At 36.3% G+C, this 19,817-nt stretch overlaps 1 protein-coding gene across 3 annotated transcripts in view; it reads right to left on the minus strand.

Annotated features, from left to right (window-relative positions):
- Positions 1-19,817, minus strand: part of PTPRD (protein tyrosine phosphatase receptor type D) — a 2,148,784-nt gene that overhangs the window by 1,354,336 nt on the left and 774,631 nt on the right. For all 3 annotated transcript variants that reach the window (XM_082470803.1, XM_082470804.1, XM_082470805.1), the window contains one exon: positions 15,575-15,616. The gene's annotated coding sequence lies outside the window, so the exon portion shown is untranslated. The remainder of the gene's footprint in view (positions 1-15,574; positions 15,617-19,817) is intronic.

A 19,817-nucleotide genomic window follows, 5' to 3' on the forward strand; every position in this document is an offset into this window, starting at 1 on the left:
GAAAAGAACTGGAAATACGAAGCTGGTTAATTTTGATCTTCTAATGCAACTCTTCATATAACTGTGGAATGATCTTTGTCACTCTCCTGCAGCCATACTTGAATATAAAACTTCTCAGGGTTATTATGTATATAGAGCTCCTTCAAGATGACTTGAGATTCAGACGTTTTTTAAACCCCTGCCCAGGCTTGGAGAACTGAAGAATCAGTTTTGACAAACACAGATATAGCCCTGGTGCCACCAATGAAACCTCGATGGTGGTCAGTGTTGCTGAATCCTCTACATCACTAAAGTTACCAGAAAGTTTATGTTCAGTATTCTTAGTCCTGGGACACTGATACAGCCTGTTTTCTTTTTGAATACCAAGATTATTAGCTAAATTATGAATGAAGTCATCAAATGTGGATGTGAATCCCAGGTCTGCCATTGACTAGCTTTATGACTTTAGGAAAATTAACTCAACATTGTAACCTTACTTAACCCATCTGTAAAATGGGAGTACCACCTACCTCTAATGAATTGAATTAAATCAAAGTATTAAACCCCAGTACCTCAGAATGTAACTATATTTGGAAATAGGGTCTTTTATAGAAATAATCAAGCCAAAATGAAATTATATTGAATTAGGATGGGCCCCTAATCCAACATGACTCATGTCCTTATGAAAAGAACACCACGTAAAAAGACACCCAGAAAGAACATCACGCGAGGATGAAGGCGGAGGTTGGAATAACACATCTGCAAGTCAAGGAGTGCCAAAATTGCCAAGAAAAAAAAAAAACAAAACTGAAGCTAAGAAAAAGGCATGAAATTAATTCCCCACCACAGCCCTCAGAAGGAACCAGCCCTGCTGACACCTTGATTTCAGACTTCTAGCCTCCAGAACTGTGAGACGATAAATTTCTGTTGTTTAAGCCACTCAGTTTGTGGTACCTGGTTATGGTAGTCCTAGGAAACCAATATACTACCTAACAAAGTGATTATGAGATTTAAATGACTTGTAAAGCACCTGGCATAAGATAAGCCCGTGATAAATTATTATGAATAATAACAGTGTTGGAATATTTTTGCAACATAACCATTAGAAGACTATGCAACAGCTATTCTTGATTTATTCTTCATTTCTATTTTTGGAAATTTAGGTATTAAAATATTCTGGTCGGAAGGCATTAAGGAAGGCAGGAATTACAAAGGAGATAAATCTCATGCCAGTGTGTGCTAATTGTTTGAATCCCCTGTAAATGGTTTGCCAGGAGAGGAGGTTGGAACACTTAGCTAAATTGAAGTTTGGGGATTATCTGTGAATTTAAAATACCCATACCACTTTGGCCCCTATTAGCACAAGTAACTGAGAGAAAAATCTTGCCAGTTATGCTTTTCCGTAAGGCTTAATGTGGACTTCAATATTTAAGTAATTCATTAGCAGGCTTAAATGGTGCCATGGAACAACATTAAAGGACGTAAGAGGCAGTCTGTGACCTTCATTTTAGAGACGAGCAAATCAGGGACCACAGAGGTTATAATGAACTCAAGATTATATAGTTTACATTGGAAAAGCTGACACAACAATCTTTGTTTCCTAATTTTCTGTTGAAAATTGTGCCTTTCAGGATTCTCTGAGTATTATTTTCCAAATTCTATGGAGCTTTTCTAATTGTCAGAACCCCAGCTCTGCACGTGGAATCTTAAGACCATGATTGGGAGCATTCAGATCCAGAGAGAAGAAAGTGACATTGCAACATTTTCAGTAAAGAAGCCTCAAAATTGCATTAGGTGAAGGGAGCAGTCGTGGGGACAGAGGACAATGATTTTTACGCTAAAATTACAAGCTGTATAACACATTTAGAGAAATCTTTTTTACGTTGTTTAGAAAACCCATTAAATATGGCTTTATAGGACCTTTCTAGGACAAGTCACTAAAGCTCTAAATGGTATTTGGAAATGTGGCTACCTAAGATTGAAATCATTTGCATTAGATTAGAAAACATGTAGGACACTTTGGTCATCAAGATCACTGGGATGGCTGAACTTTGCCCCAACACATGATTTTGCAGATACAGAGTGTACTTATAACCTGCTTAACAACTAACCCCACTTAAATTAAAGCAAGCTGCCCTCTTTCACCTCTGGCATACTCAGCTTTTAAGTAGACCTTGCCTGAAGAAATATCAGACTTTTAATAATAAACTTTGTTTCATTGTTTGCTTTTTTCTCTTTGGTTTATTCTTTTATATTTCCAGACTTTATAGGACATTTCCATTTTGCCTTCCCCAAGAATATCAGTATTGTAATTAAGGGGCCCAGTTCAGAATCTATTCCAGAGACAATCACCCAGTTTTACTTTGTGGCTTCATAGCACAGAACGAGAACTTTTCAAAAGACACTCAACACAAATGCAGGGACCCCTCTGGACAACATATTAATTTGTATTATGAAGTGAATTATGGCTGTACCCACCAGAGCTGGTATAGTTAAGTATCTGTCAGTGTTTCTACTATGTTTTGTGGGCTTCTTACTTGGCTGCAAAAATGCCCTTCGGGCTGAAGCATACAAGGCCAGCCTAGCAAGTCAGCGTTCCCTTTGTTTAGTTTTACCATTTAAAAACACTAGCTCTCTTTTGTGTTTGCTTGTATACATTTTATAAAGAGAGGTTTGATTTTCTAAATCAGCATGGCTGCCAGAATGATGATGGTTTAACGGGTCTCACTAAAGGTCTCATTTCTGGGTGTGATCCACATTGTTCTCCGTGAAGGATGCCAAGTCTCCAAAACTGAGGATTCCAATGTGGTGAAAATGCCCTCCACAAATTACAGGTGTACTTATTAGGCCTCTAAATTTTAAATCCAGGCATCTCTATTTATATCTCGGATGGGCTAGGACTTATGTTTAGGGTTTTCCTCTATCCTCACCTTTCCATGCTCCTATCCTTACCTTGAATCTTTGTAAATTCTTAGCCCCCTTCCTTCAAAACCCAGCTCAAATTTTCTAATTTCTGAGAAGACTTCCCCAACTCCCTCAGACAGACTTAGGGATTCTTCCTATAAGCCCCTTCGCACATAACACCTAGCTCTAGTATAGCTGTTATTAATATAGCTGTTATCACATGATACCATTTCTGTCTTTCTGTTTCCTTATCAGACTGCACAAACTGAGAATAAGGATTATGTCCTATTTATTTGCAGAGCACTAGACATATTAAATATGCTCAGTAAATGTTACCTTACTGAATGAATGAATGGAGTAGGTTTTCCATGAAATAGAAATAGTGAAAAGGAAAATCGAAGGATAAAGTTAGTTTTGAAAAGTAAGAACTGTCTTTAATATGATTTCTCACTTCCAGTCTTTGACTTTCCAAAGGGTACAAAATTCTCACACTACCCATGATAAAGAATCTCCCAGAAAACTGAATTATTTGTAAATTCTTATAGGAGGAAATATATGCAACAGCATTTGTTAAGAAAATTACTGAACAAGGAACTAGCAGATGAAGTGTCTGTTCTGACTTAGTCACTGACTCTGTGACTCTTCAAGTTACTTAATAGCTCAGTGATTCAATCTATCTGCAAATGGTGATAAATAGCAGTTCTTGCCTGCTTCTCAGGGATGTTTGGGGAAAAATATGTTAGTACATCTGAGACAGTTTAAAGAAAAAAACCTCAACTACATATGTTGTATAAATTAAGTATCATTACATTGCTATTGCATACTATGTACTAAATACTAATTTATTGCAAACAAGACTGTCTGGTGAAATCACATTAACCTAATCACAAAATATAACTGGAAGATTTTATTCTTCCACATGTCATGAGCAGTTGGACTGTATCCATTCTATAAAGAAGTAGAATGTAAAGTAGACTGTTCGATTGTTTCTACATTTGGGGATGGTCCATGTGATTTCGATGATGCATAAACTGTCATGTTCTACCTGAATCACCAAACACATTTTCAAGGAGAGGAGCAAAATAGAATTACAGATAACTTTCATAAGTAAAATGATTCTAAGAAATTTTTGTTTTTTTTTTTAAATCACAGGTTTGAGAACAGATTAAACATTGAGGGCTATAAACCTTCCAGTGTAATCCATGAATCATACGCCTTAGTATAATCTAGAAATGGCCAAACCTCATTCTATACGTAAGGAATAATAAAGTTTGGGGTGGAATCGAAGAATCTGCATGTTAAACAAGGTCCCCAGATGATTTTTATGAAGATACGCAAGTTTGAGAACAACTACAAGAGCTTACACTCTGGTCCAGGAGGCGAATGAAGAAAAGTACAGACTGCAGAAGATCAGGAACAGGAAGCTAAACTTTACTGTGTAGCAAAAAGTGATAAACACTTTCCCCTTTAAAAATCACCGAGTATGTTATCTTTTGTGGAATTTGTAAACAAATTAGAAATTAACAGTATAATCCTGTTTTAGGGGGAAATAATTGGGGGAAAACTTGGATAGACTAAACTAAAAAGGGGGAGGAAGAATTGACAGCTCCAGTTTGCTGTACGTTATCAGGGTCCACAGGTACCTTGTACTTATGGGGAAAAAGGAGGACTCCACAGATTCTTTCATTCTTTCTTCTGTAGGGTCCTGAAAGCAAGCCAACCTACTTCAGGTTCTGAAACATTTTGGTACATTTTTTGAAGGGTTTGCTCTCCCAGCAACTATCAAGACAAATTGGGTAAAAATATCAAAACAAAGTAAGGTTGTAATGTGACTATTATCAAGTAGATACAAATTTATTATTTTGTTTCTGTTTGTAAGATAGCACATAGTCATGTAGAAAATTTCAACAATTACAGAAAAGAATACAGAAGCAAATGAAAAACACCTGAAGTTCTGATACAGTGTGTGGCAATTACTGCTCTCGTTTTGGTGAAAATTCTTCTGGAGCTATATGGTGACTGTAGAATATGATTCCATTATATACAACTATAACTATAATTAAATTTACATTTATTTGCATATATAAATATAAATATACACTTATATGTAATTTTATATTATATTTTTATACATTGTTTTTCCATTGACACTTTAAAAAAATCTCATCATCATGGATTGACATTGACACTTTAAAAACTCTCATCATCATGAATACTTACGGTATTAACTGGAAAATAATTAGGCCTAGGTTAGAGCTGCTGTTAGCTGTTTCATCTCCTTCATTCATTTCTTGAAGAAAAGGATTCCCTCTCAGAAATCTCTCTATATTCCTCTTATTTTCAGATCAGGGGTTCCTGGGAAATTCCCTCTTCCCCTCAACAGCTCTCTACCCTAACTTCTACCTCTAAGCCATTACATGTAAAGAGAGAGAGCACAGGTGCTCATTGTCAGTTTTCTGGAGCACCAGGTTATCAGTGAGATCTAAGTAATCCAAGGTCTACAGCTTCTCTCAGTCTTTTCCTGTTCTGCTGACTTGCATCAGCATTTCTTGGAGAGTGCTTTTTTACCACTTGTTCCCTTGGATGCTGAATAGAATCAAATAAGTTTAACATTTTATTTAACATGTATTTAATACATACAGTGTTCTACGTGCAGTGTAAGGGTTACTTTGCTGACTACTTAGAACCACCATATAAGGTGAAAGCCGTTCCTGTGTTTATTGGAATAAAGAGGAAAACTGATTCTCAAGGAGGGTAAGTAAAAAAAAATCCATACAATTTGTCATCATGGAGCAGGTGGGAGAAGGAGGAATGGGGAACAACTACTCAAAGGGTACAGAGTTCCTTTTGGGGGGATAAAAATGTTTTGGACATGGAAGCAACCGAAGTGTCCATCATCGGATGAATGGATAAAGAAGATGTGGCACGTATATACAATGGAATATTACTCAGCCATAAAAAGAAATGAAATGGAGGTATTTGTAATGAGGTGGATGGAGTCAGAGTCTGTCATACAGAGTGAAGTAAGTCAGAAAGAGAAAAACAAATACAGTATGCTAACACATATATACGGAATCTAAGGAAAAAAAAAAAGGCCATGAAGAACCTAGTGGCAAGACGGGAATAAAGACACAGACCTACTAGAGAATGGACTTGAGGATATGGGGAGGGAGAGGGGTGAGATGTGACAGGGTGAGAGAGTGTCATGGACATATATACACTACCAAATGTAAAATAGATAGCTAGTGGGAAGCAGCCGCATAGCACAGGGAGATCAGCTGGGTGCTTCGTGACCACCTAGAGGGGTGGGATAGGGAGGGTGGGAGGGAGGGAGATGCAAGAGGGAAGAGATATGGGAACATATGTATATGTATAACTGATTCACTTTGTTATAAAGCAGAAACTAACACACCATTGTAAAGCAATTATACTTCAATAAAGATGTTTAAAAAAAATGTTTTGGAACTACACAGATGTTGTGAATAGATTGCTAATGTACTAAATGCCACTGAATTGTTCATGTTAAATGGTTAATTTTATATTATGCGAATTTTACCTCAATTATAAAAACAAATAGTAGAGCAGGGGATCAAACCCAATCTGACTCCAGAGACACACTCTTAAGCATTACAAAATACTGCCTCCTATGTGGCTATATTGGCCCCAAGCTTTTAGAGCACAAAATTATTAACTTCTCACTGCAGAAATTTTCAATGTCTTTATCATGCTGATAAACATGCTAAACCTCCCATAGGGTGATGTGGTATATAGGAGCGTGGTAAATAGTGTTTCTCAAATTCCTTTTTCCATGGAATCCATCTTATCTGGGGCATTTCTATAAGAATGTGTTTCATAAAACACCATTACAGAATCACTGTTTTCTTCAAAGCTCTGGAAAAAATGTTTATTACAGAATTATTTTCACTTGGATAGTCTAGTTAGTGTATCAGCAAACTTCATAGGAATTCAGACAATATAATAAAGACAGGGCAGTTTACTGGAATTCCCTTTATGATCATTTCCTTAGCACTTATTCATAATAGAAAGAGTAAAAGAGCAAAGAAAACCAAGCGATTACAACTTTATATTCTATTTAAAAACATTTAATATTTACTTTTTAGTTAAGTTTCATGCAAATGGTAGCTCTGCTATGTGCACATAAAACTATTTAAATTTTAAGATAAAACAAAATATGTAGGGAAGTATAAATTTGATATCCTTTGATTTTTAACACAGCAGCTTCTAGGCTAAGTAAGTCTTTCATAAGCAACTGAAAACACAAACTTTATGCACTTGAAAAAAGATATTTTTATATAGATTTTGTGGGGTTTTGTCAGTTATTTTTCTCAGTAAGGAAGACAATTTCAGCAAAAGTTAAAGGAGTTGGAAATTAAGAGCAATGATGTATTATAAAATAATTATTTACTCTTTAATCATAACCAACTTATATCCCAATCCCATTCCCTTTTTCGATATTAACCGTTATCATTTCATAGAAAGAATATGGGATTTAGAATCGGTCAAAACTGAATTCGCCTGCCAAACTTTATAACTCAATTTCCCCATCTAAACACGGATAGTCCTACCTTATAGAATTTTTATAAAAACTACATAGGCTATAGATGGTAATCTATCCTTCCAAAAACATGTATATACACTTGACCATCCCACTCATCATAACTGAGAATCCTGACTTCTCTGTTTTCCACAAGACCATCATCATCATTACTTTGGTTTCACTTCCCTCCTAACACAGTCTGTAGTCCATGTGAAGCCATTTCCTGGATGCTTTTAATAGCACTCTTCCTCTGGTGAACATCTGGCACTGCTGGGGAAAAGTCACCAAATAATCCTGACTGGGTGCATTACAAACACAGCCTAATATCCTTAGGTTGTATTTGAACTACTCAGCTCTCATATCTCAAGAGTAAAAATGGTATATATCTATATCTATCTATCTATCTCTCTCTCTCTCTCCCTCCATATATATGTGTGTGTGTGTGTGTCTGTGTGTGTGTGTGTGTGTGTGTGTGTGTGTATCTCAATATATCACACTCTCCCATATCAGACTTAATTTTTCCTATTGAAAGAAGACAACACCATTTATTTTATTATAAGAAAACAGATATTATTCAATGTAGGCACTTTTACTTGCACAGAATTAATTTCTGTGTTAATGTTTACTTTTAGTTTAAGGCAATTCTTATCTGAGAGCAACAGGGAACCAGGTATGTTCTCACAGGTGGTCTGTAATGTGACCATCTATGTATGATGGAGGCTGATGAGGGGTGAGGAGAGGTAGAAAGAGACCAAATCTCAGCCAGGCCTGACACACTAGGCAACTGTATCGGAGTGCTCTTAAGAGGTACCTTGGAGAACCACCAAAAGCATTATTTGGGAGCATGTGAGCTCCAGGTTTGTAGGAAGCCCTGAATGCCAGAAATACAGCAGCAGTGACGACCAAAAGAGGGTGGATAGCCCCTTGCCAAGGGTAGTCACACATGGAAATATTCAATTCTTCCTCCCTCCTCTGCCCCAACCCAAACAAATAACAGGGAAGGAGGAAGGGATTTGAGAGAGCAGGGTGTTCTGGCACCCTTTCCCTATTCCTTCATTGCCACTCACCCCCACCACTACCCACAACCCCTAAAACATACAGAACCAATAGGACATCAAGTCTAGCCTGTGCCCAGGCAAGGGGAAGATCTCTGAATCAAATATTAGGTTGAAACTTTCAGATAACCAAAACAATTGCATAACAACAAAAATAAGACATTTTAACAACAAAAAGGGACTGAAATGCTATGGGGTCTCCAACTGCGATTAAGGTAGCAATGACATCGTCCAGTAGGAAAGTGGGTTTGCCAGAGGACAGCAGGTAGTGTTTAATGAAAATAAATACAGATAGAAAGATAGATATTTATATCTTCAGTATTTCAGACTCTTCTACCAAAACAATTTTGTTAATCTCAACAGTAACATACTTGTCAAAAATAATCCTTCTCCCGATTTTATTTTAAGTTGAAGTATAGTTGATTTACAATGTTCTATTAGTTTCAGGTGTACAGCAAAGTGGTTCAGTTATACATACATATATGTGTGTGTGTGTGTGCGCGTGTGTGTTTGAGTGTGTGTATATATATAAATATATTTTTTTCAGATTCCTTTCCATTGTAGTTTATTAGAAGATATTGAGTATATTTCCTTTGCTATACAGTAGGTCCTTATTGTTCTTCTCCCAATTATTATCTGTGACCAAGCAGGCCTGTTGACTCTGCTTAGTCATTCTATTCCTAGCCAGTTCCACTGAGACCCACTAGTAATAGACATATGGTCCATGCTAGTATTTGGCCAATTTGGTATTGGTATTGGCTACGCTGGTTATTAAAATATCAGAGTACTTATATAGAGTTGGTAAATAGGCACTGATTCAAACCCCCTTTCTCCCACTGTCTTTGCAGACTTGGCCTCCCCTCCAGGAGTCCCCAAAACCCAGCAACTATAAGGTTAGTGTTAGTACAGTAGGGGAGCCTCTTGGTCCCTGTTCCCTTGAGTGGACTTCTGTTTGGTTTGCACCAGTACCATATTTTAAATTTTGCAGAAAGATCAGAAGATGAGGTAGATATCTTTGAACCACCAATTTCTCTCTCAAATGAATTGTTACCTTGCCACTGGATACCTCTATAAACAAACATGCTCTAGGCTTTCTACACTTTAAGATATTGCTTTCTTTTCTTCTCCTCCCACCTGATGTTATATATTTGTTCATGTTGAAGTGCCTATATTTACTGCTTTAATGAACTGCCATGGCTGTATCAACAGCCTTCCCAGATAATGGATTTGCCCTCTGAACTGAAATTTCTTACAGTGTCTTGAGAAAGATCTCCTTACAAAATATCTACCCTACTTCTATGGGTAACGTGAGTTCCAGATTGTAGCCCTACCAAGACTTTCCTGTATCCTTGTCTTTGCCACACACCAAACATAAATTTAACTTTTCCACTGAAGAAAATTCATAGATCTTATTGAAATCACTCAAATACTAGTAGTATTGAAGGTCTATGGTAAATGAGAAAACAGTGTTTTATATAAAATTTCAACTCCAGGGCATGGAAGTGCCTTTCTTTATTAACATACAGTGAAATTTTTGAGCGTAAGGGACAGTCTGTGTTTCAGGAAAACACAAGAGCTTGAAGTTGTTGTCCTCCAAGACCTACTCCCATATCTTTGACTATAACATCCTTATAATCTATTTCTATCCTTGACATTTTGCCAGGGTTTCCGACTTATACATAAAACTACTTTCTGACTGTTTCCCTATCTGGACTTCTAAATAATACCTCTTCATCTTCTCCACCATCTCCTCTCAGCCATCATACACATATTACTCAACACACTAACCATAAGAACTCTTAAACCTCAACTGTTTAAAAGCAGCACCCCATTTATGAGCCAGGAAAACCACGTGAACAGGTATTTCATTGAAAGGATATATAGATGCCACATAAGCACATGAAAAGATGTTCAAACTCATTAGCAATTAGAGAAATGAAAATTAATACTACTATGAGATATTGCTACACACCTATGACTAAAATAAAAACAGTGACAACACCAAATGTTGGCAGGGATGCAGAGAGGAAAGGTAGGTGTCACTCTGAGTCCTCTTCTCTTGGCTTGTAGGCAACCACCATCTTACTCTGTGCTCACATGACTTCTTTGTGTGCGTACAAAGGGTGGGGGAGGGGTGGGATTTCTGCTTCTAAGACCACCGATACTATTGGGTCAAGACCCCACCCTCCGGTCATAGAACCTTAATTACCTCCTAAAAGCCCTATCTCTAAATACAGTCACATTGGGGGTGAGATCTTCAACATATGAATTTGGAGAGGACACAACTGAGTCTGTAGCAATTAGTTTCCTTTGCTGTATGACAAATTACCACAAATTTAGCAGCTCAAAACACGCATTTATTATCTCGCAGTTTCTGTGCATAGGTCCAGGCATGACTTGGACCTATGCACAGAGTTAGCTTAGCAAAGATCCTATAGACTAAGGGCTCAGTTTCATAAGAATGTCCTCCTCTCCACATACACTTGAGATGCCAATCTCAAGTCCAAGTTGTTACCCGTGCTTCCAACCAACTGGCTCCCATGACCCTCATCCTTGGGTTTGATTAACTTGCTAGAGTGGCACATAGAACTCAGGAAAGCAGTTTACTTATAGATTACTGGTTTATTACAAGTATATTAAAGGGTGTGAATGAACAGCAAGATGAAGAGATACGTACAGTGAGGTCTGAAAGAGTCCTGAGGGCAGGAGCCTCTGTCCCCATGGAGTTGGGGTGTGTCACCGTCCCAGCATGTGGATGTATTCACCAGCCCATAAGCTCTCCAAACCCTTTATTTGGGGGATTTTTTGGAGCCTTCATCATATAGGTATGATCAATCATAACTCAATCTCTAGCCTCTCTCCCTCTTCTTGAAAAATGGGAGGAGAGACTGAAAGTTCTAAGCTTCTAATCGAGGCTTGGTCTTTTTGGTGACCAGCCCCCATCATGAAGCCATCTCGGATCCCACCAAGAGTCACTTCACTAGAACAAAAAACACTCCTGTCTCCCAGGAAATTCCAAAGGATTTTAGGACCTCTGCATCAGGAACTGGGGTCAAAGACCAAATATTAGAACAAAAGATACTCCTAGTGTTCTTAGGAAATCACAGCAGTTTTAGGAGTTCTGAGCCAGGAACTGGGGGCAGATATATATTTTATATAACACACATATATACAGGTTGTTGGCAGAATTTATCTTATGACTGTAGGAACTGCATCCTTGACTTCTTGCTGGCTGCCAGCCAGAGGCCACTGTCAGCTCTAGAGGCTTTCAGTTTCTTGCCATGTTGTCCTCTCCTTAGACCCTCTCCCACCATGGCAGCTTATTTCAAGGCCAGCAGGAGAGCAAGAGCCAGTCTTCTAACAAAATGTATTCTTATATAATGTAATGTACACATGGGACTGTCACCTCATCACCGTTGTCATATAACATAATCACAGGAGTGGTATCCTGTCCCCTTCTCCATATTTCAATGGTTAGAAGAAAGTCAGAGGTTCTGCCCACACTCAATGGGAGGGAATTACACAAAGGCAGAACTCATGGGAGTCACATAGAATGTGTTCAACATGTTCATTATATAAAACATAAAATTTCAAGAAAAATAAAAGTCACACATATACCTACCACATAGAAATAATCACCATTAATCATGCTGGATGTGTTTCTTTCCAGTCTTTTTCTGTGTGCTTTCCTTGAACCCTATCCCCTAACAAAAGCACATCATATATATAATCATTTGAGTATCTCTGTGTTTCTGTGTTTTATATAAATATGTGTATAAAAGCACATGTATAAAAGAGGCATTGTCTTATAATACTGTTTCAGAGTTTGGCCTGATTTTTAAGAACACAGCCTCCTTAAATAATCTTCAAAATAATGAATTTTAGAAGGTGTAAAATGTCTTAAATATTAATATTTATTTGACATTTTCCCTATGATTTAATAGTTAATTTGGTTCCTATTATCATGTTATAAATAACACTATGATAAATGTCTTACTCCTATAAAAATAACCTTCAAATATATCTTAAATCTATACTTTCAAGAACAAAGTGGGAGGATTTCACTTCCCAATTCCAAGTCTATACCTTTATTACCACCATCTCTCTTTTAGTTCAGACAACAGATTCCTAACTGATTTTCCTGCCTTTCTTCTTGACATCTTCCTATTCCTTATGCTTCTACATTCAACTGATAACCAACCAATTTATCATCACCTTTCAAGATACCTGAGTGTCAAACCCTCCAGGGAGCCAGACTGATTGGAATGATTTTTCCACAGGGCCCCCGCATTGGCACCTCACGCCTATATTATGTTACACACATCATTTTAAAATGACATGTTTCCAAGTCTCCTTCCTTCTAAGATTATAATTCCCCTGAAGGCAGAGAACCTCTATCTCTTTCTTCTTTGCACCCTTAGCCCCTAATACAGTATATGACACACAGTCATTTCTTAATAAGGGAGCTGAAGTGAACTATTAAACTAAAATAGTTTGAGTGTGCTATGGAAATGCAATTTTTCTAAGCCCCCATCTACATTTTACAATGTGGTTTTTCATCCTTGAGCACACTAACAAGGCCTAAAATTAAATCAAAGACATGCAACCTGCTCTTGTACAACATAAAGACCCTTTGTATCAAATGCAATCTTTGTTTTTTTGTTTTTGTTTTTGGCCCCGCTGCATGGCTTATGGGATCTTAGTTCTCTAACCAGGGGTGGAACCCAGGCCCCAGTATTGAAAGCACTGAGTCCAAACTCTAGACTGCCACAGAACTCCCTCAAATGCAATCTTTTAAAAAAAAAAGAACTGATACTAAAAAATGATCAAGAAGTTCACAACACTTCCTTCACCAAAAAGAGTGCACAAAGATAAAGACAAATATTATACTATAAATGCTTACATAACCTCAAGTTTACACATGTAGAATCATCTCTTCTATTCACAGAATGATCGAGCTGGTTGTTTACAAATTTAACACAAAACTGAACTCATTACAGAAATGGGAAGGAGTAAAGGACATTTATTAAATGTCTATTATGTAGCATGTATAAGAGGTGCTTTAGGACAGTTAAGTCATCTTAATAGCCACACAATCCCTATGATAATTATTACTAAATTCATTTTATATCTGAAGTAACCTTCCCAGAATTCCACAGCTAGTAAATGACAGAGTGGCATTTCAAACTCAGGAAGGTCCAAGTTCAAAGCCACGATCCTCCCATTTCCTCACACTATGAGAACACCTAGGAAATGCCCCAGTTTTCAGTTCATTACCAGAAATGTTGCTCCCTGGAATATCAGGGGAAAGAGTAGAAATGACTAACAGCAGGCTGGAGGTTGAGGCTGTACGTCTATGGGAAACCGAGATTATTTGCATTGTGCTATGTTTGATTTAGTTCGCTGCCAAATGTCATGCCAAAGCCTTGACACAACAGAGATTTGTGCCTGGAGACATTCATTCCCTGTCTGGCAGAGTACATCGGCTGGCATATTTTCCTTGGATATTCTAAAGTCATACCCATCTCTGAATAGGGACTGAAAATGACTAAGAGGAAAAACATATGAAAAAGAGTCAAGAAAAAAACTAAGTGTGTTTCAATGTTAAAATCTCAGAAAAGTATCCATATATGCAGATGAATAGCTTATTCTTTCATATAAGGGTAATGTGGAACACATACCATATATTTAGAGCCAAATTTAAAATATAAATGTGTATGTAAGTGTATTTTCCCCAAAACTATGCATACAGACATCAATTATTATTCATGTTAGCGTATATAGCCACATTTTTCTTATAACCACAAACCAACTTCCAACTTTTCTTTCAATATAAAATTACTTTATCACGCAGAAAAATAAAAAGAACTGCCTTGCCAGTTTCTGTGTGGGGTTGGAAGGACCCCCAGGTAGAGTAAATGATCTAGAGAAGCTTTAGAGAAATTATAATCAGACATTTGTGAATCCATTTGATACTTAAATACCTCTAAATAAACAACATCAAACCTTCTATCAATACTTTATCACTTAAATTCCTCACGTGTTAATTCAAGCAAGTCTTCTCATGCTTTCTCCATAGTGAAGGACAGGTTTTAATAGCTCTTATTTGTGAGTTTCATTTTCACTTTCATCTGTCTTCGCCTTTGTCCACTATAGCCCCTGACAATCTTAGTTCCTTTGGTCTTAACTCAGAGCTCCCACCAAGTACTTTTTATTCATTATATATACTTTCTTTTCAGCTCCCTCTTAGGATTCAAGGCTATTACAGTTCTTGATCTTTATAATGTTCTTTGTTCCATTTTTTTTTTAATTGGAGTATAGTTGCTTTACAATGTTGTGTTAGTTTCTGCTGTACAATGAAGTGAATCAGCTATACGTATACGTACATCCCCTCCCTCCCACCCTCCGCCCATCCCACCCATCTAGGTGATCACAGAGCACCTAGCTGAGCTCCCTGTGCTACAGAGCAGGTTCCCATTAGCTATCAGTTTTACCCATGGTAGGAAAGCATAGGCATCCTGTATCAGCCTTACACTGGCCGCCTTACCTTTCATGTAGCACATGTATATACTTCTTATTTAGCTGTGTGTGTGTGTTTACTTTCCTGTTTGCTTCCTATTTTCACACTGATTTGTAATTTTAAACTAATTTCACCATTTGATTCACCAAAACCTAGACACTCTTAGGTAGTTCTTGACTGGTAATTTAACTGACCTATATCCTATTTCAGTAATTTACTCATCAGCGTCATTAAAGACTATGTTAAATACCTTCCATCAGCCTTAGAATAGTTCACTGTTTTACTTGCAAGAGCATTAGCGACAATAGTCCTTTGAATATAGGTTGTGTGGATTAAGGCATTCTGTGGCCAGGCAATGCTATGCATTTAATAATCAGATATTTTATTCTGATACTTTATCACTAGAATCATATTTTGCCAGATGAAAGAGTATATATCATATACATAAACATGTATTATAATTCCATATATCTAAGCCTGAGACAATAATGTAATTATTATAACATTTTTATACTTTACTCATGAAGAAAATTTGAAATATATTTTAAATGTGCATACCTTTGTCCAAGGCACATCCTGCTGTGGTCTCAGGATAGGAACCTATTGTAAAAAAAATATATATATTTTTATTAATATACTTAGTATTACAAACAGATTGAGAAATACCAATACATAAAACAAGACATGGTTTAAACCTCAACCATTGCTCAAAATGGGTATCTGCCCATTAACTTCAGAAAGATGGTCTATCTTTTGTCTTTTTTAGATGAAGTTCATTAAGAAAAAAAGGACTGGCGCTAAATACTCTGATATATCTCTCAATCTGAATCTCCAAAGGAGCTCTATTCCTTTATGTCTTAAAATAATTTTTTTTCCCAGAAAGAAATATAGAAGCAAATTCAGCTTCTGATACATAAAAGTCAATTTTAGGCAAAAATTCAGACACCACTTTTCAAAAATCCTAAATGAATTACTATGTTCAAAACAGGAAGATGAAGAGGCAGGTTAAACAGGTTTTATAACAATAAAAGCCTTAGAATATTTGTTGATCAAAAAGTGGCATCAGCGCACCAATTAAAGTTAACAGAGAATCATTTTCACAGTAATAATGTTTCAAACTTTCAGATAGTGAGACTAAAATATGTGCAGATAATAGATGTAAATATGTTCAAATGAACTTGAGTATTTTAGAAATCAAAAGAGGAAACAGAATCACATATTGCTGTGCTAAAGCCCAATATTTCCATCATTTCTATTTTATTATTCTATTAGATGCAGTGACACATTTCCAAATATGTCCAGAGACCCACCCACATAAAAGGACAGATCTAAATCTAAGAACCCTCATTGCAAATGTGATAATACTAATTACAAGGACTTCAATTAAATGCAGAATGAAAGAACCACTTCATTCATGGTTTTTGACATTCTATCTGCCTGAAATTTCCAGATGTGGGGAAAAAAAAACCCAGAGAAACAAACTTCCTTTGTGATCTCTACCAGTATGTTGGGATAAAAATTTAACCATGAATAATAAATAGCACCTATAAAATAGAAATAAATATAATGTTTTCTTCCATATGTAAAGATCACTAACCTAAATGAATTTAGTTCTAGAAGGCACCGGAGTGGTAATCCAGTAAACTGGATTCAAACTCTGAATTACAAAGTTCTCATTTTTATATGGTAATGCCTCAGGAACTTCTGGGCTATGGGAAGAAACCAAGACTCTACGTTGCCTATAACATTCCTTCAGCCATTATTCAAGCCAAGTAGCCATGTACAAGTGCATACACAAACACATACACATTGGTACACACTTTTCCTCTCTCACTTGAAAGGTCTACATAAGGTAATGTTTAGTGACAGGATTTTGTTGCTTAAAAAAATACACACACACACACACACACACACACACACACACACAAATTTAGGCTATCTTTTAAATTTTATGGCCCAAACTAGAATTTCACACTTTTGGGAGCTGAACTTTGGTCCTTGGATTACTAACCAGTTTGGATTTAGACAATGTACATAAACTTATCTTAGCCTCAGTTTATCACTTATAATGAAGTTGTAAAGATTAAATGAGTTAATACAAATAAATTGCTTAGAACCCTTCCTAGGGCATAAAAGTGGCCAATAAACATTAGCTATTAAAAACTATAAAATGTTTGAAAAGTAAAAATAGTTCAAATATATTAAATTATTTAAATATCTAAAAAATATTTTAACTCATGCTTTCTAGTCTATTCATCTCTCAGTATGAAAAAAGTTTGTAATGGGTTGGCCAAAAAGTTCATTTGGGTTTTTGGTACCATGCTACAGAAAAACCCAAACGGACATTTTGGCCAGCCCAATATTTCTTCTATTTTAATACAATTATATTTATATCCACACAATTATAATTAAGTGCAAAATAATTGAGAAACACATTAAAAAACATGAACTTTTATTCATGAAAGAAATTCAGAGAAATCAAAGTAAAAGTGGCATTTTTTTTTGTCTTTTTGTTTTGTTTTGTTTTGTTTTTGCAGGGGAATGAGGTATTTTAAGTGGTATTTAATAGCTATCATTTATGTTCTGTGTTTTACTTATGGTCTGGCATGACTAGAGGAACAGAAAATCTTGGTAAATGACAGGGAGGCACTTAAAGTTTTCACCAGCCAAGCAAGAACCCAGTTGTGTAACACCCATGGGAGTAGAAGCACAGGGTGAAGAGAAAGCACGAAACTCTGCAGAGTCAGCATTACAGCCAGACTATAATGAATTTATCACAGAAAAACATGGTATCAACAAAGTCAGGGCTGGATTCACAGAAAAAACCATCCCCAAATTCTAAAATCTCCATTTCTCTGGCCAGTAGGAATAATTGGGGTTTTAAAGATAGAATTAAGGGTGTTTGCTCTGATTTTTCTGACAGGAACATATACTCCTATAAATGGAAATAAGTTGCAGGAGGAAAGGGAGGAGACATATTTTAAAATAGTGGTTTAATTGAACTTAGCATAGGCTAGAATTAGGAGGGGGAAAAAAAGACTTGAGAAAATGAAAAAAAAAAAGGAAGAATAAAAAAGACAAGAATAAAACACCTATAGACTCAATAAGGAAAATTCTAAATATCAAACCTGATAGATAATATATTTGGAAAACTATGTTTGGACCAGCAGCTGTTTTTTAGATCTGCTGATGGTGGTGAAGGGGAGGTGGTGTATCATCATTTCATTGACATCATTTAACTGTTTTAACTCAGGCATTTTCTCCCAGGGCTAATTTCCTCCCTCCACTCCCATGGCCCGGAACATTCGGCAATCCCTGGAGACATTTTTTGTCACAGCTCGGTGTAGGGTGCTGTAGGCATATAGTGGGTAGAGGCCAGGGATGTTGCTAAACAGCCGACAATTCACAGGACAGGCCTCCACAAGAAAGAATTTTTCAGCTTAAAATATCAATCATGTGCTTAGGTTGAGAAAACCTGTCTGAATTAACAGGGGATATGGGAGTTTCCTGCTACCTCAGCTCTTCACAAACCCTCCCAAATTACGAGATCACATCATTTATGTAGAGTGAATCTTCAGGAAAAAGAGTACTAACCCTGGTCAAGAGTCCTACTTAAACACTGCTCACTTAGTACTTAATGAAGCCATGCATTAAATTCAGGTTGATCAGGTACTAGTCACGAAGTTTTTTACACTGCCTCAATCTGAACCCTATAGGTAACTGTATTCTCACTCCTTTTCTCAAATGTTTTTCAAGGTCAGAAAATATTGTGGTGGATTATCATTTTTCAGTTTTTTTTCTCTTAAAGAACACTAAATTTAAGGCCATATATTATGCTGCTTGATATAATTCAGTTTAAGAGATAGGTTATTCGCCTTATTATTAGAAATTGGATAATACACCATAATTCAATAGTTAACAACCAAAATAAAAAATAAGGTGGTTGAATATTACTGTTCTATTTTTTAATTTACATAAAAATAACAACTAACCTTCTTTAAGCAAATCTAAGATACATGGCTATTGAATATTTACATAAAGAAACAATACGTGTGGTGACTTGGACTAAAACTAAACTTTGATAACAGTTTGTTACTATTTAAGGTAAACTAAAGTGTAATTCTGCACTGGTCTTATTTTGCTCATTTGAGAGTATCTTATCATTAGCATGGTGCTAAGAGTATTTAACCTGTAAACTATAATTTTTTTTAATTTTGATTTAGTGGTATTTACAAACTAAAAAACATACCATGTTTTAATTTGTAAACTGCCCTCAAGGATCTTCTCTGCAAAAGCCAAAAATCTCAGGAGGAAATTCCCTAAAACTATTCATTAATTACAGGTGAATTTGGACAGCTAAAAGCGATGCATTGGGGAAAGGAGGAGGAAAAGAATAGGAGAGTTTATGGTTTTACTTTTGTGATTCAAAAGAGAAGCCTATACTTAGAGCAAACTTAGAAATGGTCAAAATGCATAGCAATGAAATGTCGCAGGACCTACATGTCCTTCCTATGTTTTGAGCACAAGAGGTGTTCTTACCAAAGTATATCTAAGCCAACAGTTACTTCACCGGAGCCGAAACACTATTTTACTCCAAAATAAATAAGCAACACAGTGATGTATGCCCCTTATACCCAATATGAATACTTCAGAGATTTTGTTATTGCTCCCACCTTTATTAACTATTAGTATCCAATAAATTTGACTATATAATGTATATAGCTAATTTTCAGACACAAAGTCAGTATTTTATACCATTTCTTATCCCTGTCTATTTCTTTAGTGGTACCAGGTAAATAGT

The sequence above is a fragment of the Balaenoptera physalus genome (assembly GCF_965194825.1).
Source record: "Balaenoptera physalus genome assembly, chromosome: 7".
NCBI classification, from domain to species: domain Eukaryota; kingdom Metazoa; phylum Chordata; class Mammalia; order Artiodactyla; family Balaenopteridae; genus Balaenoptera; species Balaenoptera physalus.